The sequence below is a fragment of the Grammomys surdaster genome, unplaced genomic scaffold (genome assembly GCF_004785775.1).
Source record: "Grammomys surdaster isolate TR1022 unplaced genomic scaffold, NIH_TR_1.0 126197, whole genome shotgun sequence".
Classification (NCBI taxonomy): Eukaryota; Metazoa; Chordata; class Mammalia; order Rodentia; family Muridae; genus Grammomys; species Grammomys surdaster.
In genome coordinates this window covers 1,140,647-1,168,019 of record NW_021621002.1, presented here as the reverse complement: position 1 = coordinate 1,168,019, position 27,373 = coordinate 1,140,647, and the positions used below count along the sequence as shown (strand labels likewise).

Genomic DNA, 27,373 nt, shown 5'->3' with positions numbered 1-27,373 from the left:
CTCTCTCTCTCTCTCTCTCTCTCTCTCTCTCTCTCTCTCTCTCTCTCCTTCCTTCCCTCCATCTCTGTCTGTCTGTGCATGAGACAGAGAAAGACAGAGAGAGAAAGAGCTTTCTGTTTCTTTTTACTAGATTGTTTTGATTTTCATTTTTGTAGTTGTATCCCTTTTTTGTTGTTTTAAAGAAAGAGAGAGAAAGCATAAAGGTAGGTGAGAAGGGAAGAGATCTAGGAGCAGTCAGGTGAGTGGAATAGAAACTATTCAAATATACTGTACGAAAATAATTTAATTTTAAAAAGTTGAAATCTCAAGTGAGGCAGGAAATAAAGAAAAAAGAAAGGAAGGAAGGAAGGAAGGAAGGAAGGAAGGAAGGAAGGAAAAGAAAAGGAAACGCTACTATCTTGTGCCAAATCAGCATGTTAATCATTTTTGCCTTTTCTTGCTGAATTCCTTTCTAGAGAATTGTTAAAAACTGCTCCATTAAAAGAAAAAAAAGAATAAGTAGGAGGAAAAATATAAGTAAGATTCAACTTATTATGTAATATAAAAGTTGCACACAACTCAAGTTCTATTGAAAGATTAGCAGAAGCAAGATCTAAGGAAACTGGAGATGGGAGACAGTTCAAGATTGGAGCCTGTATTGATTGCAAGTAGGTAAGAGGCACATTTTGAAATGATGGAAAAGTTGTATTTTTTTCAATTACTTACTTTTTCTTATTATTATTTAATCTCCAAGGAATAAAAGTGATTCTATGGTTCTTCAGGTGTGTAAAATAAAAAAGAAAAGGAAAATATATTTAACTTTTTACTAGTACTCAAGAGAACTCACAGCCTAGGCATTTAATGTGAATTCATTTCATGAGCACCGAAAATGAATTCATGAAGCAAGAAGGGAGGGAGAGAGAATCAGGGGAAGAGAAAACTAAAGGGAGAGAGGGCAGGAGGAAAGGAGGGCAAAGAAAATATACAACAATAAAAATAGTCTATTAGCGTTAGTAGTTTCCAGCAGTCCATCCATTTCTGTCATTGTGGCTGCCAGTAAGAGTTCCAGAACGAACCTGCAACACCATTTTAGGAAGCATTTGTGGTTTCAAGCCTTGGCACAGTGCCTCTGTGAGGCTGCACATCAATTCGCCAAGGATGAGCCCATGCATCTTCATATGGGTTGTTCCTTTCTTCTCACAAACCCTCTGCAGGCTGTGAGCTGCTCTTCTGCAAAGCATTTGATGACCTGAAGAATTTGCTTAGCTCTGTACACATTCAAGTCCAGAGCAAATTACAGGACCAGAGTCCCCAGAGCTGGCCAGTATGCGTGATTCGTGAAGACATAGGGCTCAGACATAATAAGAATGTGTACCTTTTGGAAGCTGGCTAGGTTCGGGGCCTTCTATGAAAACTGGCTTCCACCAAGAGTAATCCTTACAGCTGCTCCTACAGTACCCAGCATGAGCACTCTTAGTATAAACCTAGGAGAATACCTGGTCAATGGTTCTTTTATTTCTTAACTTTATAATGCTGTAGATGTTATGAGTTTTCAATTTCATATTGTCTATAGTATACAACGACTGAAGACTCAAAGTCTCCACCAGGGCTGTCAACAAAATGTTTTCTCACCCATCTGAAACAGTGCCAGTCTGAACCCAAGTTAAGAGTGTTCTTTTTTTTTTTTTATCAAAAGCACTCTTAATTTAATTTATGAATAAAAATCTTAATATAATACATATGTACAACACTAAAACCTAGACAAGGATATTAGGGTGGCAGAGCCAGGAAATTGCCTAAAACTTAAAATCTTGTTCCCAGAGGTTCAAATCCTCTTCCTAATAGTGTACTTTAGTAATGTATTAACACTCCTAATCCCTATCCTAATCGCTATAGCTTTTTTTATTGGATATTTTATTTATTTACATTTCAGATGTCATACCTTTTCCCCATTTTCCCTCCCTAGAACCCCCTATCCCATCCCCCCTCCTCCTTTTTGCTTTTATACAATTTTAATTACATGCAAGTGTTAAGGTCAGTTCTAGGTTGAAGAACTAGCAATGCAATAGATACAATAGTCAAGGAACAAGCAAGACAATAAACACAAATAGTCAAAGAACAAGCAAGGCAATAAACAAAATTCCATGAACACTCCAGTGATCACTGTTTCTAAGAGCTTATTAGGATGACCAAAATATCTGAGCCAACTTGCTTGTCCTAGCCCAAAGTCATTTTCATGCCTGAAGCCTACTTCTTTGTTCTAGCCTAAGATTTAGATTCCTGTCTGAAATTACTTCTTTGTTCTAGCCTAAGGTTTAGATTCTTTCCTGAAATCACTTCTTTGTTCTAGCTGTCCCCATAGGACTTAGGCTGAAAGCTTCAGGTTGGCAACAAATTGAAAGTTTCATTGGAAAGAGTTGAATGTTATTTCCTATTCTGACTGATGAACCTTCTCACTAATGCTCTCTGAGATTAATAACTCAACACACATGAGCAGAAGTTGTTTTTGTTGTTGTTAGAACAGAAACAATATCTTTCTATATGAATTAATATGATTCAGATACGTAAGAATTGACGAAGCCAAGAAAAATTTACTTTAAAAAGATATGGAAGGGGAAAAACTAGAGAAAAGTATGAATGCTGTCTTTTAAAATTCAAAAGTTAGTTGAGGGAGAAGAAAGCCCCACCCCACCACTCAGAAGCAACATATTCAACAACTTAAAAACAACCTGCATGAGGAGAGACTAGGCATAGCTCCCCTCCCTGATAAGCTGACTGAAACACCCCACCCCGCAATGGCACTGCCTGGAAAGCAGGTAGGTTTACTAAGCTTCAGCCTATTATAGTATAAGATCCTCATGAGTTAAAGATGGATCAGTGGTAAATGTTCGCCTGGCATGTGTGTACTGGGCGACTCAAGAACAACACACACACACACACACACACACACACACAGGGAAGGAGGGAAGAGAGAGAGGGAGAGAAGGAGAGAGGGAGAGGAGAGAGAGAAAGATTAAGATAATCAAAAAGTGCTAGCAGAAATGAAAAATTACAGAAATTTATGTTCCTATCTGTGTTCTGCCCAAGGTTATCCCCATCAAGGGTGGATAAATAGCTCTTAAAATGCCTATATGGTCCATTATGGCTACTGTCTCAGACTAGTGCAGCTTTACAGAATGTGAAAGGGAGCTTGGTCTCTTACAGCTCTTCCCCTGTGTGCACTGATAAAACCAGTCTGTTCCAGTCTATCACCTTCATGTATCTGTATCTTACTTCCTGCTCTCTCCAAATTGATCCTGTTCCCTGGCATTTACCTAAATGGTATAGAAAATAAAATGGCTCCTCTTAAAAGGGTACCCCACAGTGATTTCAGAACGGATACTTTACAGTCATCTGATGACAATCCCTGGATATTGTTTTTTCTAGCACTTTGTTCGTTTTCTACAGTTATTGGGAACTGATTAGAATGGGTATACTTGAAACATCGACTCAACATTTAGCATTATTCAGGGTACCTTCTCTGTGCAGACACAGTGAGAGTCTCCAGCAATATAGAGAGGAAATACATCTCCTTCCAGCTATGAACAACATCAGGGAGATTACTGACTCTTAAGAGGGAGGCCTGTAAACATGATGGCAGGGGCATGATGAGACAAGAAAGCATAAGAGAGGACTCTCCATTGAGCAACAGCTTCCCCAGAGGAGGCCACAATCAGAGGTGCCCTGCAGGTCTCACATGGTTCATGAGAAGCCAACCAGGGACAAAAGATGGAACAGAAAGATGGCAGACTCCAGCCTGAGACAGCAGCCTGAAAAGGCCATTTGTTTATGAAATTTTATGGGGGTCTGGATCTCAGGTGCACTAAGAGATGAAATTTTAGAAGTCAGAAATGGGACCACAGTGGGTTCAATGTGCCAAAATGCTGCAATCCATCTTTCTCTGGCAACATTAATGATGGACATTTACTCAAGAAGTAAGGTAGCATGAAAAGCTTGATGATTTGGAAAGATCAACCTAAGTAACATTAGAATGAAGGACACAATGCTTAGTGTGCAGCAAGTTCTGCATGTGCACAGACTGCATGTGTGAAAAGAAAACATTCGGGAAAAAAAATGATTCACCCCTATTAAATATGCACAAACCATTTCCTTGTATTTCCTAAAGAACAACCATGCAGATTTTCTATAGCATTTGCATTTTAATAGCTATTATAAGTAATACAGAGACTGTTTTTAATATAAAAGACTCACAGGTTATGGGAAAAATTCTGCACTATCAAAAGCATTTGAACATCCACAGATTTGGGTATTTACAGTGAGGAAGTGTTTTGGAACTAATACCCATGGGTTTCAAGAGATGGCTTTAGAATATGTTTTCATTATAATCAGTCTTATTGGGTATCATGAAGACTGTGGTACAAATATTTTCTCAAAGGTGATAATGCTTGGGCCACTTTAATAGGATGTCACATGCACTGTGATAAGGATGCTTGCTTCATAGGATTTCTAGGAGGGAGCTTGTGTAGAGTATTTGGTTTGTCAATCAGTGATCACTAGCTCACTGTGTGATATGTCAAACATCAAATTCAGCATCAACAAAAGCAATGATTGGCAAGAGTAGCTCTCTGTCTTTTACTCTTTAATCCACAAGCAAACCAGAAGCACACATATAGCTGGTCCACGAGTTACTGGACACCAGTGAGTTTGTCAGTTAAGCAAAGAATTCATTGCTACTTTTGTATATTTCTACACAATTTGTCAATTAGAATAAAATCACAAAGCTACAACATATTTCAAATGTCTTTACACAATCCATACGACACCAATAACACTGAAGCTCCTCCAGTGGAATGTACCTTTCCTCTAATCCCCTGTGAAATATGGAATCACAACGATCTCTACTGTACTACAGAGAAAATCTGAACACATTGTGATACATTTTTTCTAAGACCCAAATGAAGTACTAAAACACAGCAAAATAAAATGCCTAGAAATATTCTAATGTTTTGAGATTCAGGAATATACATATAACAAACTCATATATATGTAAAACTCAAAGTTATATTAGAAATTAACTTTGATAGGTGAAAAATGGAAATGTGGCATATCGAAACTTGTGGCATGCAGATAACTCAGTATTCAGAGGGAGATGTGTAATCTGAATGAGAATATTTAACCAGAGAACCTCTGACAGTGAATGGCATCACTATCTATCTCATGAAATGGAGCAAGTTAGTCTAAAGAAACTAAAGGCAAATTTGAGGCTAACGCATGAGCAGATAATGAGCCCAACAGCAGAAATCATCACCAACGTCAACAGGTCTCTTCACCAGAACAAGACAAAGTAGGAAAGACACAAATAACCAATATAAACCACACACACACACACGCACACACACACACACATACACACACACAAAACAGAATATAACTTCATATTATATAAACATTCAAAGGATATACTGAATATTTAAAGTTCTATTAAAAAAACTTAATTTATCAAAACTGACATAAGAAAAATAAAATAGTTATTCAGTACCTATTAAGTTAGTTGGATCTATAATGATAATTTAAATTTTCCACAAAGAAAACTGTGGTGGTGTTGGTGGCGGCGGCAGTGGTGGAAGTAGTAATAGGCTATATGAGAAGTCTTCACTAACTCAAATAATTAGTAGATTATACCATCTACAAAAGACATCAGAATTCAAAAGATAGGTGAGAATGATTCTTAAAAAAAAATTAGAAGTCCAAAATATGGGTCAGCAAGATGGCTCATCCCATGAAGATGGCTGCCACCAAGCTTGACAGAGGAAGAGGAAGAACAAAGAAAAGGAAAAGGAGGAATTTTACCTCATAGAACTTCAAAGTAAAATGACAGAAAAACAACTCTCAAATTGCCCCCTGACCTCCACATGTGTGTAATGACATGCCCATGCACACACACAAAGGCAGAGTGTATGAGAAAAATACACTGCCTGGATTTCTCAAAGGTTCAATAAACTATTTTTGACCTAAAATATTAAAAGTTATCTATCTATAAGAAAACTGTAATATCTTACTAAAAGAATTTTAAATAGCCTAACTCAGTAGAATAAGCATCCATGTTTATAGAAACCTGTCATTTTAGAAATAGGAAGTCACCCTAAACTTATCTGTAGATTCATTTTAATGTCAAGTACAGTTCTTACAGATCATTTAGGGAAAACTAACAGTAACTCTAAAATTCACTGAGAAATGCAGAGAAACAGACAATATGTTTTAATTAAAAAAAAAAAGAACAAAATTGAAGGATTCTCATTCTCCAATGTTAAGACTTATTACAAATCATTTAATTCTAGCCTGTTCCCTCCCCATCATTCTTCCAGCCTTTTCCCTCTGCACCAGCTGGTGAGTCAATGGATACACAGTTATTTTTATAGTAATCCAAGTGCAACAAAGTCAACAAAGAGATGTGCTATAGAAGACAGATAAAGAAAGTGGGAAAGGAGGGGGAAGGAAGGGGGAATAGTAGGAGGAAGAATGGGAGAAGGACTAGAGGAGAAAGGAGGAGATGGGGAGAACTGGAGAAGAGGAGGAGAGAGAATGGGAGGGGAAGAGTAAAAGAAAGAGGAAAGGGCATCAGCTGTCATGACCAGATAACAAGTACTTTTGAGTTACCCTGTCTTAAAGCAATGGCTTGTGAGAGAACAGGTATACATGTGTGCCAACTGGACATTGTGAATAGGACAGAAGCATCCTTTGCTCCAAAGAAGCCCCATAGTCTTAGAGATTATAGAAGGTATTGCAAGCCATTTAAAATCTTAATGCATTTTGAGTTCTTAGCACTGACCCCATGCCTGTGGCCTCTTGTGAAAGACAATGCTGTGGTTTAGACAGAAACTACCACCAAGTAAGTCATTCCTGGCTTGATTTGGGTAGTGGGGAACTGTTCCAGACCGGCCTTGACCTGGTCACAATCATCATGTCTCAGTCTCTGGTTTCAAGTTATTTACCACACCCAGATTCATTCTTGGCCTTAGAGTTCGTTTTGTTGTTGTTATGTTTTAAATCTCATCCTTAGGCTGTTTCAACTACCTCTGTTTTCACTGTTTTTACTTCCACTAAACTCACACATTTGTTTAAAGGAAATCATTGACTTTTGTTTTGCTTTGTCATTATAAGGCAAATTGCCCAAAGATGGCAGAATCATCTTCCTGAAGGAAATTGTATTTCTTAAGTTTGATCTAGATATGTCAATTTTACTAAGAGATGACACTAATGCAATTCACTTCTCTGACCATTGTTCTTCCAGAGAATGAAAGAAAGAAAAGAGAGAAATAAAACAAAACAAAACCAACCAATCAACCAAACAAACAAACAACCCAGAATGCAGAAAGCATCATCTGGGATCCAGCCAGCAATGCTGAGGAATGACAAGGAAGGAGCAGATTCTAAATAAGCTATTTCTCTCTGGTTACCATTCATGTGGGACTTCTCTGCTAATGACCAAACCACATGAAAAGAGATCAATTAACATTGAAAACCTCCTATGAGGTGCAAAGGACAGAAATGAGGGGAGAAGTAAGCAAGAATACTCCATGAGACAACAAACCCAAAGGTCTTTCCTGTCTTCTGAGTAAATCCAGCCCCATAGCTCTTGTTTCTCCAGCCCGAGTATTCTTCCTTCAGCCAGAATTGTGTCATGCTGGTATGGCTACCCAGAGACACTACAGTCTCATCACCCAGAAAGACCATAGGAATTCTTTCCTACTAGATACATAATGTGTGTCAGTGATTGTTAGCTGAGGATACAGAGCTATATGTTTACCTCATAGAAGTTAAGAATCCTCTGAAAGATTAAGAGGATTTAAGAAAGGCTTAGACCTCAAAAGCTAAGCGAGACCCTGAGAAGAGCTAATATCACAAGAGAAGAAATAGTTGTAGGCACAGCGCACGATAAACCTAGGAAATTCTGTGCTCAAAGATGGCAGAATGTCTTCCTTAAGCATGATGAACTGGGTGAGTGGTGTGTAACAGGAAGCATTCAGTCATCTGAAGCTCAATAAGTGAGAGAATGAGTTGTGGGTTGGTGCGCAGGTTTGTATGAACAAGTGTGTGTATGTGTGCATGTAAGCATGTAGGTCAGAGGGCAAATCAGGTGCCTTTCTGTCTCCTTTTTTTCTAGGTAGTGTATTTCACTGGTCTGGAATATGCACTGGCTGGCTAGGTGGTCCATGAGAACTACCAGTCCCTGCCTCTCTGGGGATGGAATTACAAATGCATAAACTACATTTATTTATATTACACGGGTTCTGTGATCAACTTCATGCCTTTGTACTTGCAAGACAAGAGCTTTACCAACCGAGCTATCCCTCCAACCAAAAACACAATATACATATCTATGAAACCACCGTTTCGAAAGAAAGGCAATGCATGATAAACCCCAAATGATTTTCTTCTTTTGTACTTCTTTTATTTTTTCTTTTATACTAATAGTATAATTAGTTCATGAACTAAAGCTCTTCAAATAACAGCTAACAAGATGGCTTTAAATTTTCTTTACTAACTTAGAAGAAGTGAGTTTTATTATAACATTTTTCAAGCATTTTAGTTTAGTTTTTTCCCTCATTCTACCTCCCTTCCCAACATCTTCCTACCTTCTGGAGCCTCCTTTTCATTTTCACGTTCTGTGTGACCTTTTGCCACTCCTTGCCCATTCTGCAATACCTCATGTCTCCTCTGTGATCTTCTCTAGTTTCATTGTCTATACCTATTCTCAAAACCCTCTTTTTACATCATACATAAACAAATACAAACATACACACATGCATATATACATACATATACAAATACATACATACATGAATAATGCATACCTACACACATATACACACATACATACTTACATATGTACATACATATATTAGTAGTTAGGATCCATACATGAGAAAGAACATGCAATTTTTTTGTCATAGACTGGGTCACCTCACCTAAATATAATCATTTCTAAGCTCATCCATTTTCTGAAATTTTCACTTTTCTTAACAACTGAATAAGAATCCATGTTTAAATGTACCACAGTTTCTTTATCCACTCATTGGTTGATGTATATCTAGGCTGATTCCTTGTCTTAGCCCTTTTGAAAAGAGAGGCAATGAAAAGAGACGCTCAGGTATCTCTGTTGTCAGATACGAAGTCCTGAGGCATACGCCCGAAATTATTATTGCTGGATCACACAGCAGTTCTACTTTTAATTTCTGTTTCCAAGGTGCAAATGTGACATGACTCTTTAAAAGGTTCAGGGGCCACTCTATTAAGCAATCGTTTCAAAATATGAAATATTCTGTGCTTCTTGTGATTGTTTGTTTTGTTCTAATCTGAGTTTGATTTTTGTTTTCTTGTTTGTTTGTTTTTATTTTGCCTGTTTGTTTCCTAAAGAGAGAGAGAAAAGGCATGGAGCTGAATGGGTGGAGAGATGGAAGGATCTGGGAGGAGATCAGGGAGGGGAAATCATAAGCAAAATATACTGCATGAAAAAAATCATTTTCTATTAAAAGAAAAAAGAAAAATAAGAAAAGGATTTGAATATAATGACCAAAATATTTCAATAAGTTGTAATATATTTCAACTAATCATTAGAGTCAAGAACTATCCTACTTCATATACAATTAACTAAAAATAAATGATTTTAAAAACAAATAAACACTAATGAGAAGGCAAATAGTTCAATCAATAGAGAACTCTAAAGATTCTATTCTTCATATTTTGAAATTACGGTGACTTATAATTTCTACTTGAATATTACAAGGTCAGATCCCTGGATCAATTCTTGCATTAGTATTAAGTGGAGAACCTGTCAAGCCTTAAGCACAGGATACGACCTTTAAATTATCAGGACAATATATTCTCATTCTCTCTCTCTCTTCCTCTCTCTCTCTCTCTCTCTCTCTCTCTCTCTCTCTCTTTCTCTCTCTCTCTCTCTCTCTCTGTCTCTCGTCAAAACTTCAAAAGTATGTGCCTAAAATGGGAAGAGTATTTCATGGTGAGACTTGTAGACAGATAGCAGCCTGAGTGAAGACAGAAAACACTGGATCAAATTCATTCATTATAATAATCTGGAGTCTTTACAGATGCCCACAGGATGCTCAATAATTACATTTATACCTTTAATCAAAGGGACCAAATGAAAGTTTATTTAGTAGAATAATCAGTCTTTAGTTGTGCCTATCATATAGATAATACGATTGAGGCAAGATATAAAATGGTCATTTCTATCTTCAACTTATGTGATCTTCAATCTTAGCTTTCACTGAAAGGAATGTTAAGAGAGTTGAGACAGGCGCCAGCAAACAAAGCCTGCAGACTGTGTTCAGATTCTATAAACTACCCATCTCTGTCCTCTTACAATTGATTCCTCTTCTGTTTAATATCCAGTATCAACAAATCAACCCTGTTCCTTTCTGATCTCAGCCTATACCTTTTCATTTCCCCGTCTTTTCATTTTACATTTTCTTTTTATAGGTTTTCAAAAACAAACAACAAAACAAACAAAACCAAAAGAAAAACAACCCCGCACAGGCTGCCCTGGCTTGTGGAGTCTCTAGACTTCAGAATCATGAGAGCTGGAAGGTTTTTAAGTTATCTCATTGTATTTCCTTACTCTTTTCATTTTACCTTTGGCCAAAACTGAAACATCTTCCTGCCTTTGTCCTTAATTTTCACCTTAATATTAATGAATCATTGCCTGTAATGTTATTCATTTTACTTTTTCCTCTCCCATTTTTATTCTATTGATTTAACATTAACCATTAGATCTTTTAACCACTCTGTTTCTCCTACCCAACTTCCATTTATGTGGGCAAAAGGTACCATCAGTGTTTCTCCATTTCCTATGATGACTGAGGTTTGTGGTGTTAGTATTTTACTCAATAATTATTTTAATTTCATAATGTGCCACTAATATTGACAATATTTCCAGTATTCTCTTGTTGGTAAAGTACTGGCAACTAAAACTAGTAACCTCAAAACCAGCAGAGAAAAAAAGATCACACACATCAACAGTACTATAATATAACCCCTCTTGAACACTATAAACTGTGATTGAATAAGTAGGTGTGATTTTTAAAAAATGAATCAGCCAGTGGCCTAACCCCAGATCTCCAAAACCCTGATGCCAACCCAGGAAAAACAAAACATAAACAAAAGCAACAAGAGTCTTCGAAAAATTATGTCTTATAGTAATGGCCTCTAGTGGCATTAAATCAAATAAAATACCAGACAAAGAATTCAAAAGAACCATTATAAGTATGCTCAAAGGAATAGAGCGTGACAAAAACAAGTCTCTAAATGAATTCCAAGAGAACATAAATGGTCGAATGAAATAAGAAAGTTAAACAGTATGTTACAATACATGAAACTTGAATTTAATAAAGGGATACAAGTACTTAGGGAAAATTAAAACCAAATTACTGTAAATGAAAATTTCAATAAGTCAAACAGGGAAATCCTCACTAAAGAATAAATTATGGATAGGATGGAATATAAGATTTGAGGGAAAAGACGAATTAATAAAGTACAAATTGAATATTCAAGATCCATGAAACACCATAAAAATGTTGACTCTATGAATCATGGGAAGAAAAGAATTTCATGCTAAAGGTAGAGAAAACAGTTTCAGTAAAACCATAGCAAAAAAATTATTAAATCTAGGGCGATACTCAGATTGGCATAGAATGTGTTTAGAATAACAAGTGGGAAGAGAAAAGGACCTCTTGATGACACATTATAGTCAAAACACTAAACATGCAGAACAAAGAAAGTATATTGGAAATTATCAGAGAGAAACAGTACATCACATATAAAGACAGACCCATCAAAATAACAGCAGAGTTCTCAACAGAAACCTAAAGCCAGGAGGTCTTAAATGAAGTACTGCAAACACTGAAGGAAAATACTCCTTCTGTTTATATACTAAAACATCTGTCATAAATGAAAGAGAAGACACACTTTCCACAATAAAAAGACAATAAAAGGATTCATGATTACTGAGCCAGCTGTACAGAGACACCAAAGGAACCCTTAGATTGAATAGAACAACAAATCACTATTGAGCCAGCTGCAATAGATTGGAGAGAAAGACAAACTTACCCAAGGAGGGACAGGAAAAGTAAACCATGCTAGAAGAGTTGTTGAACATGAAAGGAACCAGAAAACAGTGAATATTATAAAATCAACAAAATGACAAAAATTAATAATATCTTCCAAAAGTAACTAAATAATAATGATCTAGATTCCCTGAATTAAAATGCAGATTGAATTATAAAAACAAATCAATCAGTATCCAAAATTGGTGCCCTGAATAAAGGTACTTCACCATCGAAGATGCAAATGCAAAGTGAAAAGAATATTCCAAGTACTTTGAACTAAGAAGCAAGGAAGTACTGTTGGCCTAACATCTGAGCACATCAGGCTTTAAACTAACGTTTTTATAAAGATAAAGTTTGTTCCACACTGATTAAAGAAACAATACAGCAAAAAAGACATTACAGTTTTAAACACACATGTATCAAATATATGGGTGCATTCAATTTCAAAAATCGAATACTATTGAATATAACACAAATGAACTCCACTTTAATAACAGTGGGTAACTTCAATGCCCTTGTATCACCAACAGACATGACATTCTGTCAAAAATAAACAAACATCTAATTTAAGTGACATCACAGACCAAACAGGCCCAATAGGCATCTATGGAACATTCCATACATTCACAGAAGAGTATATATGCTTTTCAACATTCCATGGAACAAAATAATTGCTGATATACAGTGGAAATAAAACTAGAAATCCACAGTAATAGAAATTACAGAAGATATACAAACTCATAGAGGTTAACAATATACTGTTGAGTAATAAACCGGGACAGGGAAAATATTTAATTTTGGACACACTGGAAAAAAGACAGTGTATTCAACAAATGGTGCTGGCAGAGCTGTGAAGCCACATGTAGAAGAATGGGACTAGCTTCCTCTCTCTGACCTTGAAGAATAACAACAATCGTATGAATTGCAAACTGATCAAAGATCTTAATACAAGACCTGAAACACTGAAGTTACCAGTGGTGGTGGTGGGCTCTCTTGCCATTGCCCTCTGTTGCCTCCCAGAACTTGAAGGTAAGACCCTTCCTGATGATATGACAGATTTTTCTGGACTTGAAAGAATCTGTAAGTTTCTGCCTTGAGGGCTAGCTCTCACAGTATCAGAAGATGCCATCTAGATGGGATATTTGAAGTAAATATGGGATTCATATACAATGGACTCTTCAGCAGTAAAGAATAAAGTTATGCCATTTACGTGAAAGTATGTGCAATTGGAAGTTATCATATTAAGTGAATTAAGCCAGTTTCCAAAAGACAAATGTATATTTTTTCTCATTTTAGGACTATATTGATATTGATACATTAAAATCACAGATGTTTATACGACATGAGTGAAACTGTCTAGGGGAACAATGGAGAGTGATGGGAGAGAGGGCTGAGAAAGGAGGTCAGAGGCGAGGGGAGGGTATGCTCAGTGAACAATATATACTTGTGTAAAAATATTTTCATGTAAAATGCAGTGAATACACATAATGCAAATTTTTAAATTAAGATGACTACACAAAATGTGTAAAACGTTATAGGAACTCTGAGGATAAAGAATAGGTCTCCCATCAAGATGGTCAGATAAAACTGAATTATAGAGTACTTTAGGAAGGCAGCTGGAAACATTCTTATGCTGTTTTTAAGCCCTCAGTGGCTGCTATGTGTGTGTACAGGTGTGAAGACACCCACTGTGCTAGGCACTCTGCTGCTATATAAATAACTCTGATGCAAGACAGAACAAAAGTGAAAAAAGAATAGATCTATTGAACCCATTTTGGGAATGTGGGGATTCTTGGGTCTAAAGTACACTGTGAAGATACATACATAGAAACAAGATTTAGACAATGCCTAATAGATAATACATGTTATGCAAATAATGCACTAATTTTCCTCAACAAATACTGATAGCGTTTTCCTCGAATCATGGATGATACTCTTAATAACAGACAGATCAACAAAGATGAATTAAAAGTAATAGCATGGGAGACTTTAGAAATAAAGATCAAAAGAAGCACGCAGACTTGTATTCATCCTGCTGAGATATAATGAGAGGTGGACAGAGGTGGAAAAAGATGACCAGAGCACACAATGATATGAGCTCATGGTCACCAACTGGGAAGGCCAGAGAACTTCAATTTTTCTGTGTCTTCAGAGAAATGAGGTTACTTGTTCCCTTCTGACGAATGGAAGCAGCTCCATGAATGAGGCTCCCATGACCTGGCTCTGGGGAGGAAGGAGAGAAAAGTCTATAAAGCAACCTCCCTGGCATTTGTCAGATGGAAAAATGTTATTTCACGGACAATGTCCTGAGCTGGGGTTATTCCCACGGCTACTGTACCCTTCCTCCAGTAAGCAAGTTATAGGATCTTTGAGGATAAAGAATAGGTCTCCAGTCAAGATGATCAGACAAAACTGAATTATAGAGGACTTTAGGAAGGCAGCTGGAAATATTATGGGGACTTGGGGACTTTTATACAGGGATAGAAAATGTCTCAGGAATCAAACTGGCTGCTTTGGGACATACAGTCAGTAAAAGTCAAAAATTCAAAAATAGTTATCTATCCACATTATAGGTTTTACAGCCTATTTTCCTATTACTGCTCTTTCTGAGGTGAAAAGCCAATGTATTTACTCTGAATTAAACTTATAGTAAGTCTGTTTTGGCACAAGCAGAATAGGGAAACTGGTTTTTTTTTTTTTTTTGCTTGTTTGTACCTGTGCCTGAAGACTCTGTGATACAACAGAACCACAGTAAATCAGACAAAGCGCATTGCCACGTGCAGCTTACATTTGAGAGACTTACACAGTGATTGAAAGATTGCCTTAGACTAAATTGCAATATTCACGAGGCACATCACTTCTAGAAGCAATCTAGGGTCCAGCCCCACCAATTCCCACCCCATTTGGGAGGTAGTGGGCTGCTATTTCACCGTCACTTGATTATAAAGTTAGGTCTCAGATTTGAGGCTGAGAGGGCTATGTTCTGTGAATTGCTGCCAATTCCCATGCTAATGGCATATTCTCTACATTTTCTTTGGGAGGAGAACCAGAGGAACAGAAGCAGCTCAGAATGAGATGGTCTAACTTGATAGAAAAGGTGTCCTTTGGAAGACCAAAGTGTGGATGCTTCAATCATACATAAAAGGGTGAGGGAGGTACCTGAGAGGGTGAGGGGAGGGGGAGGGAAATAAAAGAGTGGGCAGAATCAGGTATAGGAAGGGACAGGAGAGAAGTACAGAGGGTCAGGAAATTGAATAGAAATATGTAGCAGCAGGGAATGGGGAACTGGGGGTAGCCACTAGAAAGTCCCAGACTCCAGGGAAGTGAGAGGCTCCCAGGACTCAATAGGGATGTTTTAGCTAAAAGACCAACAAAGGGTGATAGAAACTTTAGATACCACCTTTAGTAGGTAGGCATAGTCCCCAGTTGAGGGATGTGGCCACCCATCCATCTCAATTTTTAACCCAGAATTGTTCTTGTCTAAGGGAAAAACAGAGACAAAGAGTGGAACAGAGACCGAAGGAAAGGTCATCCAGAGACTGCCCCACCTAGGGATCCATCCCATCTGCAGACACCAAACCTGGACACTATTGCTGATGCCAAGAAGTGCTTGCTGACAGAAGCCTGGTATGGCTCACCACTGAGAGGTTCTACCAGTACCTGACCAATACAGATGCAGACACTTACAGAAAACCATAGGACTGAGCCCAGGGACCTCAATGGAAGAGTTAGGGGAGAACTGAAGTAGCTGAAAGGGATTGCAACCCTATAGGAAAAACAATATCAACTAATAATCAGATGACTCAGAGTTCCCAGAGACTAAATAATTAACCAAAGATTATACACGGAGGGATCCATGGCTCCAGCTATCTATGTAGCAGAGGATGACCTTGTCTGACATCAATGGGAGGGGAGGCCCTTGGTCCTGTGGAGGCTTAGTGTCCCAGTGTAAGGGGAATGATAGACTGGTGAGGGAGGAGTGTGTGAGTGGGTGGAGGAGCACCCTCATAAAGGCAAAGGGGAGGGGCTTTGTGGAGGGGAAACCAGGAAGAGGGGTATCATTTGAAATGTAAATGAATAAAATGATTAATAAGAAAGAAACAAAGGAAGGAAGGAAGGAAGGAAGGAAGGAAGGAAGGAAGGAAGGAAGGAAGGAAGGAAGGGTGTGACACCAGCCACAGGTAGAAAGATACGTTATCTGCAAGTGACTTCAGTCCTGACCTGACAGAGCTTTTGTGTCAAATATAGCACACTATGAAAATGGCTAACTGTAACAGGAATTATTCTCTACTTAAAGATGAAAAATGTGTTTGATTATGTGCTCAAAATTCCCAGGAGTGAGTTTTGAGGAAAGAAATAAGATTTTAGTAGCTGCTGATTGCATTTTGAGAGCTGTGAGTTCCTTCCAGGATCCAGTGACTTTTCACCCATGCAGCCATCAAATGAATTTTGCTCTTTAAAGGAAATTAATGTCAGCCTAAGTATGAATGAATCAGACCTGCGACTCTCAACACCGGGCTCCATTACGCTGCTGACACCAAGCCTTGGAGAAGTACTTTTAAGGCGTTGTGATTATGCTGTGAATAAGCATGCTGGAGAAATGGTTTACTTTAGGACTTAATGACATTTTCTCCAGACTGGATTGGAATAGGTTGGTTTTTTTTAAAACATAATGAATAAAAAAATGAACCAGACTTAGAAAATCATAGAATTGTGTGATAATGTCTTTCCTCCCGTAATTACTGTATTGAACTCGCAGTAGAGACCCAGCAAGCTATCAGTACTGATCCATACGGCCATTCGCTATGTTCTTCCCTAGTAACTATTCTTCAGTAAAATACTCCTACTCAGTCATGAAGTCTAATCAAGTAAGCGCCTAAAAAATACCTACACCTGTGGTCTGGAAAAACCCACCGGAAGTAAAATAGTGAATCATTTAGATTCAAATCATCTGACTTAAACCTATGGAAATAATGTAAGAATGTTGAATGTTGCCCATTGATCAGACTCTCAATGATATTAAGTATCGAAGGCATATCCAATAGTAAGCCACAGAGGATTTACAAGAAGTCATGGTGATTAGACTTCCTTAATTAGAATGTAAATTCATTTATTGATTTATTATATCAAACAGATCTGAGTAGCTACTGATTTTTCAACAAGCTCATTTTCTATGTCAATGATAGATATTAAATATTTAACAGAATCCCCTACCTCATTTGCAGTTTCCATGTGCTGACCTCAAATGAAAGACATTGGAGACAGGCCTGTATACAATTCCTTTCAATCTGATCTCAAAGTTTTGAAAACTCATATTTAAAACAATGTGTAACTAACTTCCAGCTGAGGTGAAATATATTATCCCTCTGTGTGTTTGTGTGTATATGTGTGTTTGTATGAATGCATTCACATGTTAGTTCTATAGACCTGTGAATAGCCATGTGATTTCTCATTCATCTTATTGTGGAGTATAGAGGAAGCAAGAGTGAGGGAGGAAAGGTAGGGGCAGGGGGAAGAGTGAGAGGAGAGAGGGAAGGAAGGGAGAGAGAGAAGAGAGAGGAACAGGAGACAGAGAGAAAGAAACAGAGACTGAGTTGAAAAACAGCTCTTCCTGTTGAGATAGACATCTGGGACCCTAACTCTTTCATTTTCATTTTTTTATGTTTCCAACCCCCAAGGCTCTTTTCTCCAACCTGAAGTCAGCCAGGTTAATCAACACCAGCCCATTAATTTAGGCTTTTTAATTACTGTTGACTCTTCTTTCCTTCTATCATTTCCTTTCCCTGTTGTTCTTGTACATTGTCTTCTTCGATGCTTTATTGCCAAGCAGAAAGATAAAGAGTTCCAGTGCAGAATACTGGGTTAGTCCTATTCCAGCCAAACCTATCTGAGTTGAGACAGCTGACATCCAACTGGAGTGCAGATGACATAAACTACAGTCACAATAATCTTCTCATCCTCTCTTTCTCTCTTCCCCTCTCCCTGCCCCTTCTCTCTTTCTAGAACCAGGTTATTATAAGCAAGTAATAATGATAATAATTATCAAAGATACAAATAAATTAAGCCTGCTTGAGACTGGAATTCAAACCTGAATTTGCATCTACTGTTTATGTTTTGGGTTGACACGAATGTAGGAGACATAGTACCATCTTAGAGACAAGCTCTGACAGCAGGTTCCTGATCTCTAGACTGCAGCTTCCGTGATATAATCCAAAAGATTCAAATTCTGATTGTGGCATTCAAATTTGTCACCTTAGGCAAAGAGAGATGCTCCCTTAATGGCCAATCATCTGGTGAGATCTGAGGAGTCATTCCTGGAAGACTCTCCCCACACTTCCTTCAATTTTGTGAACACATAGGACTGTCTATCAAATTCTCTGCTTCCTAAAATAACCACAGGGCTTTCTGCTGCCCATAACTTGACTCTGAAGTAGATGTGGAGTAAAGAGTGTGAAAGAGATAGAATGGAGCCCATCAAGAAAATATCGAGAGTCTCACAAATTGATGGAACTTTCCCTAAAACAGACCACATAATGGTATATAAAACAAACCTCAACCAACACAGGAAAATGGAAATAACCCCTTGTATTTTCTCTGAGCAGAGTAGGATGAAGCTAAACATTAACAGCAAAAGAAACCACAGAAAATACCACAGTCATAGAAACTAAAGGCACACTTTTGAATGAATCATTGAAGAAATCAAAAGGAAACTTCAAATTCCTGTAACTGAATGAAAATGGAAACATGACACAACCAAAATCTATGGTTACAATGAAGGCAGTGCTAAGAAAGTTTATAGCTCTAAGTGCTGATATTAAGCAAACAAAAAGAAGAGAAAATTCAAATCCACAACTTAACAATCATTCCTTACGAAAAAACAAGACAACCCAAAATCCACAAACAACAAATAAAGATAAAATAATTAAGACCACAGGAAGTAATCAACAAAATAAAAATGAACAACCTCCCAAAGGAAACAATACTAAGGGCCAGTGAAACAAGGAGCTAGTTCTTTGAAAAGGAAAATAAGGCTGACAAACCCTTGGATAAAGAGAAAATTAAAAGGAACAATAAAATTGGAGATGAAATGGGAGACATTACAAACAGTTACCAAAAGAAATCAAAAAACTATAAGTACATCCATTAAAAATCTATTTTCCACTAAAATGAAAACAATGAAAGAAGAGTATACATTTCCAGGTGAATCAGACCTACTAAAATTCAACCAAAATAGAATAAATACTTTAAATAAACCCATAAGCAACATAAAGATAAAAGCAGTAATATGAAGTCTCTCAGCTAAAATAGAGTCACTGATAGTCACTTTAGAACTCTACCAGAACTTCAGAGAAGAGCTAATTAACATCCATATTAATCAAACTTCCCCACAAAGGAGAGAAAGGAGTACTTCCAGGCTTCTCTCCCTGAGTTTATATTACCGTGATACTAAAGCCATAGATGAGAAACAACAAGAAAAGAAAATACTGGTTTTCCAGATGAACACAGAGGTAAGAGTTCTCAATAAAACACTTGGAAGCTGAATTCAAGATGACCCCAAATGCTCACTCATTATGATCAAGCTGGTTCTATTAAAGAGATGTGGGGATGATTCAACATATGCAAATTAATAAGTCATTACAAAAGTGAACTCAAAGATTAAAATTGCATGATGGGCTCAATAGACAGTAAACATTATAGGCCATTAACAAAATCTAACATCCTTCCATAATGAAAGCTATGAAAAAGCAAGGGATGGAGAGAACATAGTCAAGACACTAATAAAGGCCCTGTATGGCAAGCTGGTACTTAACATTATGCCAAATGAAAAAACATTTTAAACTATTCCCTCAGAGACCAGGAACAAGACAAGCATGGCCACTCTTCCAATCCTATCTAACACAGTAGTAGACGTCTTAGCTAGAGTAATAAGAAGAAAAGAGAAGAAAAGAGAGGAGAGACAATTAAGAGGGGAAGAAACGGAAGAATCTCTGTTTGCAGGTGACATTATTTTATATATAAGATGGCCTCAATATTACACATACACACACACACACACAAACAAACAACAACAATTTTTTAGAGTCGATAAGCACTGTCTGCAAAGGGGCAGGATATAAAATTAATTACAAAAGTCAGTATCCATACTAGAGCCAGAGATATGTCTCAGTGTTTGTTAAAAGCGTGAGCTGCTCTTGCTGAGGATCCTGTAACACCCACATGATGACTCTCAATCATCTGTAACTCTAGTTCCAGGGAATCTGATGCCCTGTTCTGACCTCTGTGGGAACGAGACATACATGTAGTACACATAATCACACATAGATAAATTATTCCTACACACAAAATAAAATAAATACAATCTAAAAGAAATTTAAAAATTGTAAGAAACATTTGAAAAACCAGTACATTTCATATATACCAATGACAAACATACTGAACAGGAAATCAGAAAAACAGTCCCATTCACAATGGTCACAAAAATAAATAAATAAATATCTAGAAGCCTAATCAAAGAAATGGAAGACCTTTACAATGAAAATCATAAGAAATTGAAGGAAGATATTGAGTATGACCCTAGGAAACAGAAAGACCTACTATGCTAATAGACTGGAAGGTTTTGTATAGTGAAAATGGTCATCCCACCAAAGCAATCTCTGGATTCAGTACAATAACAGTCAAAATTCTCGTGTTGTCCTTCACGTATCAAAAAAATGCAAAAATTTATATTAAAGCAAAATAATCAAGAATAGCCCAAACAATCCTAAGTTAAAAAAAATATGTGGGAAATATTGACATATCCAATCTCAAGTTATACAAAAGAGGCATACTAATAAAAACAGTATGGTACTGGCATATAAGCAGACATATTGATCAGTTGTATAGAATTTTTTAAAGTATATTTTATTGGATATTTTATTTATTTAACAAGACAGATGTCATCCCTTTTCCCCATTTCCTCTCCCTAGAACCCTCTATCCCATCCCCCCTCCTCCTTTAAGTTTTATACCATTTTGATTACAAGCATGTATTAAGGTCAGTTCTAGATTGAGGGTCTAGCAATACAATAGATGCAAATAGTCAAGGAACAAGCAATACAATAAACAGAAATAGTCAAAGAACAAGCAAGGCATTAAACCCAATTCTGTGAACACTCCCGTAATCACTGTTTCTAAGGGCTTATCAGGATGACCAAAGTATCTGAGCCTACTTCCCTGTCCTAGCCAAAGGTCACTTTCATGTCTGAAGCCTACTTCCTTGTTCTAGCCTAATATTTAGGTTCCTGCCTGAAATCACTTCTTTGTTCTAGCCTAAGATTTAGATTCCTACTTGAAATTACTTATTTGTGCTAGCCTAATGTCAGATTCCTGTCTGAAGCCTACTCCCTTTTCCTTGGCCAATATTATATTCCTGCCAAGCAGCCCATTTCCTTGTCCTTGGCCCATGTCAGATTCTTGCCAAGCAGCTCCAAAGGCTCTCTGCATCTCCCCGTTTTTTAGTTCATTAACAAGACTGAGCCTGTCTTAGATTGTTCTGACAAGAATGCTTTCCTTACCCATCATGGAATATGCATTATCAAAAGCAATGCACTTCAGTCTTAGATCCACACAATTCAGCTGCCCAATTTTTGGCAAAAGATTTCAAAAAAGCATACTAGAGGAAATATATCATCTTCAAAATGATGCTGTGAAAATTGGATACCAACATGTAAAAGGATGAAACTAGACCCTTTTCTCTAACTTTGAATAAGCCCAACCTCAAATGGACAAGGATCTCAAGATTAGACTTTATATGTTGAAAGTGCTAGAGGAAAAAGTAGAGAATATGTTTCAACTTATAGGAACAGACAAGGATTTTCTGTTTCCAGAATGTCTGCCTGCATGAGAGTTACACAATACTGAATCAGTAAACATTCAGTAACACTTGAGCATGAGGCTCACAAGGCCTTGCTCTGTCTGGCTCGGAGGTTAATGTCAATCAGAGGCTGCTGAATAAAAGTCATTGTCTTCAGTGATAAAGCCACAGGCAGTGAGTGACTCTTGCTCTAGTGATCAGCTTCACCCAGACCCATGTTAATCCTAAGTTAAATTCAGTATGTCATAAAGCAAAAGCAAAAAAAAAAAAAAAGAGAGAGATGAATGTGAGATGGGGATTTGGTAAGAGGGGGATCAGAGGGAAGAAGGAAGGTAGGGAGGGGGATAGGTGGCAGGAGGATAAAGATAGTGTAGGTAGCAGGAGGAAAACAGGGTGCCTGGGATGGAAGGAGAAGGAGGGGGAAATGAGTATGACTACAGTGTGGTGTTTTTTCCATCTATGAAGCTTCCAAACAACACATTAATGTTAGAAGCAAGAAAGTATCAAGGTTTTGCCAAGAAGATAGGTTGTATCATGTATCCACTTTAAATAAAAGGTTTAGTTCCAATGTTGGACATATTGCTAGTTAGTATTAGTGATATTAGTAGTAACTTTAACTAATTGTGATCATTCTATGCTGTCATTTCTGTGACATATTTGTATGTCACACTGTATCTAATAGTTTATGTGCATACTTCATCTAATATTCACAAGCAACTAAGATACATAATATCAGTCTGATGACAAAATGAGAATAAAAACACATATCTTTCAAAGTTAGAGATGGTATGGAGAGTTAGAATCCTTCAGTACCCAAAGCTCATCTCTGAAGGGCTTGATTATACCAACTCTCAAAGCTTATGAAATCCCACCAATGAAGGAAATATGACTTCATCATATTTAACCTTTCTTTAGTTAACTTTATATGTGGTTGTCTTGGCCCCTTCTAAAAATCCTTCAGATTATTATGGGAAGGCTCAATTTACCAGTCCTGAGAAAATGCTCTCGAGGCACCAACAGAATTGAATCATGAAAACACAATATCTCCCAGATTTTGTTTATAATTTAATAGATTGTCCCAAGAATTTGCTTAGTGACACAATTTTTAGAGAGTTTAAATCCTGAATTTGTTCTCTAAAATGTCAGCCTTGAATGTACAATTTCACTAAATTTTCTGAAAGCCTTTGTGTATGTGAGTGTGTATATGCAAACCTGAGCATATGTGTGTGTGTGTGTGTGTGTGTGTGTGTGGTGTGCATGTGTGTGTATGCCTGTATGTTTCTTTCATTTTGTATGTGCCTCTGTGTGTGAGCCTGTGTGTTGATGCTTGTATATGTATTTGTACCTCTGTGGCTGTATCCCTTATATGTGCCTCTGTGTGTATGCCTCTGTATGTATGTGTGTATGCGTATTTTTGCATACATGTGTGCCTGTGTGTGTATGCTTATTTCCTGTAGGCAGAACATTTCAATGCTGAAATGTGTCTAGAAAACATTAACCTACAAACTAGACCTTACAAAACTTCCTTGACACCTTTCTCTTACATTTAACCAAATTGTATGCAGGCTTTGAAAATGAATGAGGACGTAACAAAGCACCCTGGGTGGACAGAATGCATGGATTGTATCCTATTTCTGGAGCACTTACAATTTTATAGCTGACAACTTTGCTTAGAGAAATTGGAGAGGCAAGTGAAATCAGAGGCTCATAGAGAAAGAAAAATGTTAATTTTCAAGATAAGAGTGCAGAGTGGTTTATAAAACTAAGGTGGGAAAAAGGACATTAACCTTCAAGGTAAGAGTGTAAGGTTGTGAATATGTTTTCTGAGAAAACAATCCTTGGTATTAATGTCTTTGAAAGAGTGACTCAACCTAGGAGTCTATTAGGGAAGGGGAACCCTCAGGCCCTCTTTCCTTCTGTGACTCTACAAATGTTTCTGTCATCTTGGGAACATTTTCATCAGCTTAGTAGCACATTCAGGAACCAAAGGCTAAGCACAGAGAGATGGTATGTGCTGGATCAACTTGAGAACAGGGAGTCAGGGGACTCTCCACAGCTTCTGCTGATGCTACCAGGAATCTACAAAAACAAACAAAACTACCACCATGACCAAACACCCCATTGGTTCCAAGTCAAAGAGTGCATCAGGGTTTCAGATGCTCTGAATCACTGCCTTGTTGATTTTGGATTGAGTTTCTACTAACTTTGACCCCACAGCCCATGGTTTAGGCATAGCATTTTTGGCTCTTGTCAGAGTCACTTGGATGACAACTAAAGACCTAGAGACCATGGCATTCCCCACTAGATTCCACAGATTGTAAACTAGAGGGAGGAGTGGAAGATGGGGACTAATGGTACCCAAGGCCTACATGGAGACCCACTATTTCAGGTTTGTAGCTTCCAAAACTCATTTTGTCATAGTATTGTGTAATGTCAGTGCAATTCTTTACTTATGAATAATTGAAACTATTTCATGTCATTATATGATTATGACCTATAGTATATTTGCAAGGTTTAGGTGCTGAGGCATGTGAAATCAAAGAGGAGATTAGCAGTTGGGATTTGGTTGCAGCATAGTACAGCTGAGTTTATCACTTAGAGCAATACATCCTCCAGTAAGTAGTGATAGCGCCAGCGTTGTAAACCATTTCTTAGTATGCACTGTCCCACTACTAAGCAGTTCTGCTTTGTTGACAGGAGGGCATGATCTGCTTTAAAGTACAGATCTGAAGGTTCCTACTATCATGGCTAGCACAATCTGTTTAGATACAAGAGAATCTGAAGCACAGGAAATCAAGGATAAAAACAAAGGAAGGGGTGGGTGGTAAGAAAAGATATGAGAGGGGAGGGGGACCAGGTGGGTGGAAGTGTAAAAGGAGCTGAGCTAATCTGGAGCAAGGATGAGTGGGAGATTGTATGAGCACATCCCAACCTCCTGTGTAGTCAACAGTGACTCCAGCTAGAACAACCTGAGAATCTCGCTTGTTGCCCACAGACATCATTCCTGGCACTAATCTAACCCTTGTCTTGAACCATTTCAGGACATTTTGGTCAATAGCTTCATAAGAGCCACAGGCACCTGCTTACATGAAGGGCCTCACCCTCATGCTTACATGAAGGGTCATGGACATTCCTCCATTCATCAGCAGCTGCTCTTTCCTTTTGGGGGCCCTGGACTTTCACGTAAGAGTACAGAGGAAAGGCAGTGTTTCACTCTGATGCTCCTTGTTCAGGAACACAACAGGGGTCTGTGCTCTGTCTTCTGAGAATCCAATGTACAGCACGATGCATGACTGCTTTAGGGACACTATTATTACAACAATTTTTAGAGGGCCAGAGTGTGAATTTCAAACACAGGATCACCAACAACGATTGAGAAATCCTTGGAGCCTCTGGACGTTCTTTATCCACCAAAAGGATATCCTTGGAAGTAACATTAATTTGAATTGCACTGCTAGTTCAGGTGATTTATCCTATTGTAAAATGTATTAAAGATAAGAGACAAAAGAATGGTATAGAAGTTGGTGCATAAAGGATCTAAGCAGCCTTTGGGACACATGAAGGAGGACAAGGAAGAGTTCCGTTAGGCCCACCCAAACTGCAGTAACCATTTTTATGCATGCTTCTTTATTCACACAAAATTAAGGCCAAGAGAAGAGAGAGCTTAATCCAAATACTGATGGGAAATTTCCAAGTAAGTGGCTCAATATGCCAGACTTATAGAAATGATCTAGTAGAAAATTTATCCCATCTGCTTGAAACATCCAGGAGCAACATTTCTGTGTGCGTGTGTGTGTGTGTGTGTGTGTGTTGTATGTGTGAATGGTGGAGGTGCCCTATACATAGGTGTCCATATGTTCATACATGTATGTGCATGTATGTGTGTTTGTACATATACATTGTATTTCATTATTTCTAAGACCAAGGCTAAAGAATTTTTTTAAACAGAGCAGATGTCAAATCATAAGGGTTACTAAAACCTCATTTAATTATACTTACTATTAGCATCATTTCCCCATGAACCTGTCTGTTATTTTCAGTTAGATACCTCTACTCATCAGTGAAGGAACTATTTAGTATGTTAAGTCAATAAATATTTATTTTCTGTTCTGTATGACATACTAATTAAGGGTCTGGTTCATCCATACAATAATGTTCCATTCAGTCAGAAAAAACATGAGGAAAATTTGTACAGAATGCTTGGAAAACACTCCAAAAATATGCAAAGATGCCCATGTTATAATGTCTTGCATTTGTGCTGTTAAAATTATTTATATTTGCACACATTACATGGAAAATTTGGTACAGTATGCAAGAAACAACTGACAAACTGTGGAGTGGAAGGGAGTTGTATCTTCGCCTCTGTGCCTGCAGAAATGCACCATGTGCATTTCTTATTTTAATTAGAAAGAAAATATTTAAGTCATCAACATCATTTTTCTAGGGCAGAAAAATAATTTTCACTGAAAAATAAGAGCGACTTCAAAGAACCATGTGGAGATGTCATAATTTTTACCCAGCATTCAAACATTTTTAACCCGGAGCATATACATTTTCAAACAAAATTGGGATTAATAAAATAACTAGACATTTAGTAAAAATGTAAGCAATCTGTCAACATACCTACCCAATTCATGTCGGCACATTCACAACCAGTCCTATCTGCCTGAAGTCTCTCCTGCTCTCCCCAGCTCACTTTGGACAAGGCCTCCATTCTTCTCAAAGTGGGAATCGGATAGCACACAAGTGCTCTGCTAATCCGTAAACTGTGCATCAGGCTTTATACTCACCGCGGACAAACAGAAAACACCATGTTTACCCTCCACAGATGCTATGCACATGTGTAATCATTTGTGCGTATTGTTTCAATTATTTGTTCTTAAATGATTTCTTTCCCTTCGGTAAGCCATTCACTGGCCTGTGATAGATTATAACACGCATGGTCAAACCCACATCTCGCATAGAAGTGAAAACTAACCAAATTGAAGCACAGATCAGCCACGGATATTTTCAAAATATGTCTTCTATATTACAGTGGACACAAAATTAACCACCGTATGACCATGTGAGAAAAGAAACATTTGACTAATTTACTAGAAACTTTAGTCTGTGTTAGATAGAACACTGAAGTATATCAATATAATAATTTCAATTTACCACATTTAAAATGGGAACAGAAGGGAGCACATTGAATTTTGGGGGAGAAAAAAATCACAGGTTTTCTGTTTCAGAAAAGGTATACAAGGAACAGAAAGTAGTTTCAATGCAAAGCATGTTACCTGGAGGACACTTCCAGTGTGGGAACACATTTGAGGGCACAACACGTCAAAGAAGATTGTCACTGTTGGACACATGCTACGTCACAGCATGTCACATGTGGGGACACACATGAAAGCAGAGCTTGTCACATGGAAGAG

The 27,373-nt window shown here is 37.7% G+C and overlaps 1 protein-coding gene across 2 annotated transcripts in view; it reads right to left on the bottom strand.

The window, feature by feature from the left end:
• Window positions 1-27,373, bottom strand: part of Pde1c (phosphodiesterase 1C) — a 429,900-nt gene that overhangs the window by 102,898 nt on the left and 299,629 nt on the right. The window lies entirely within an intron of this gene.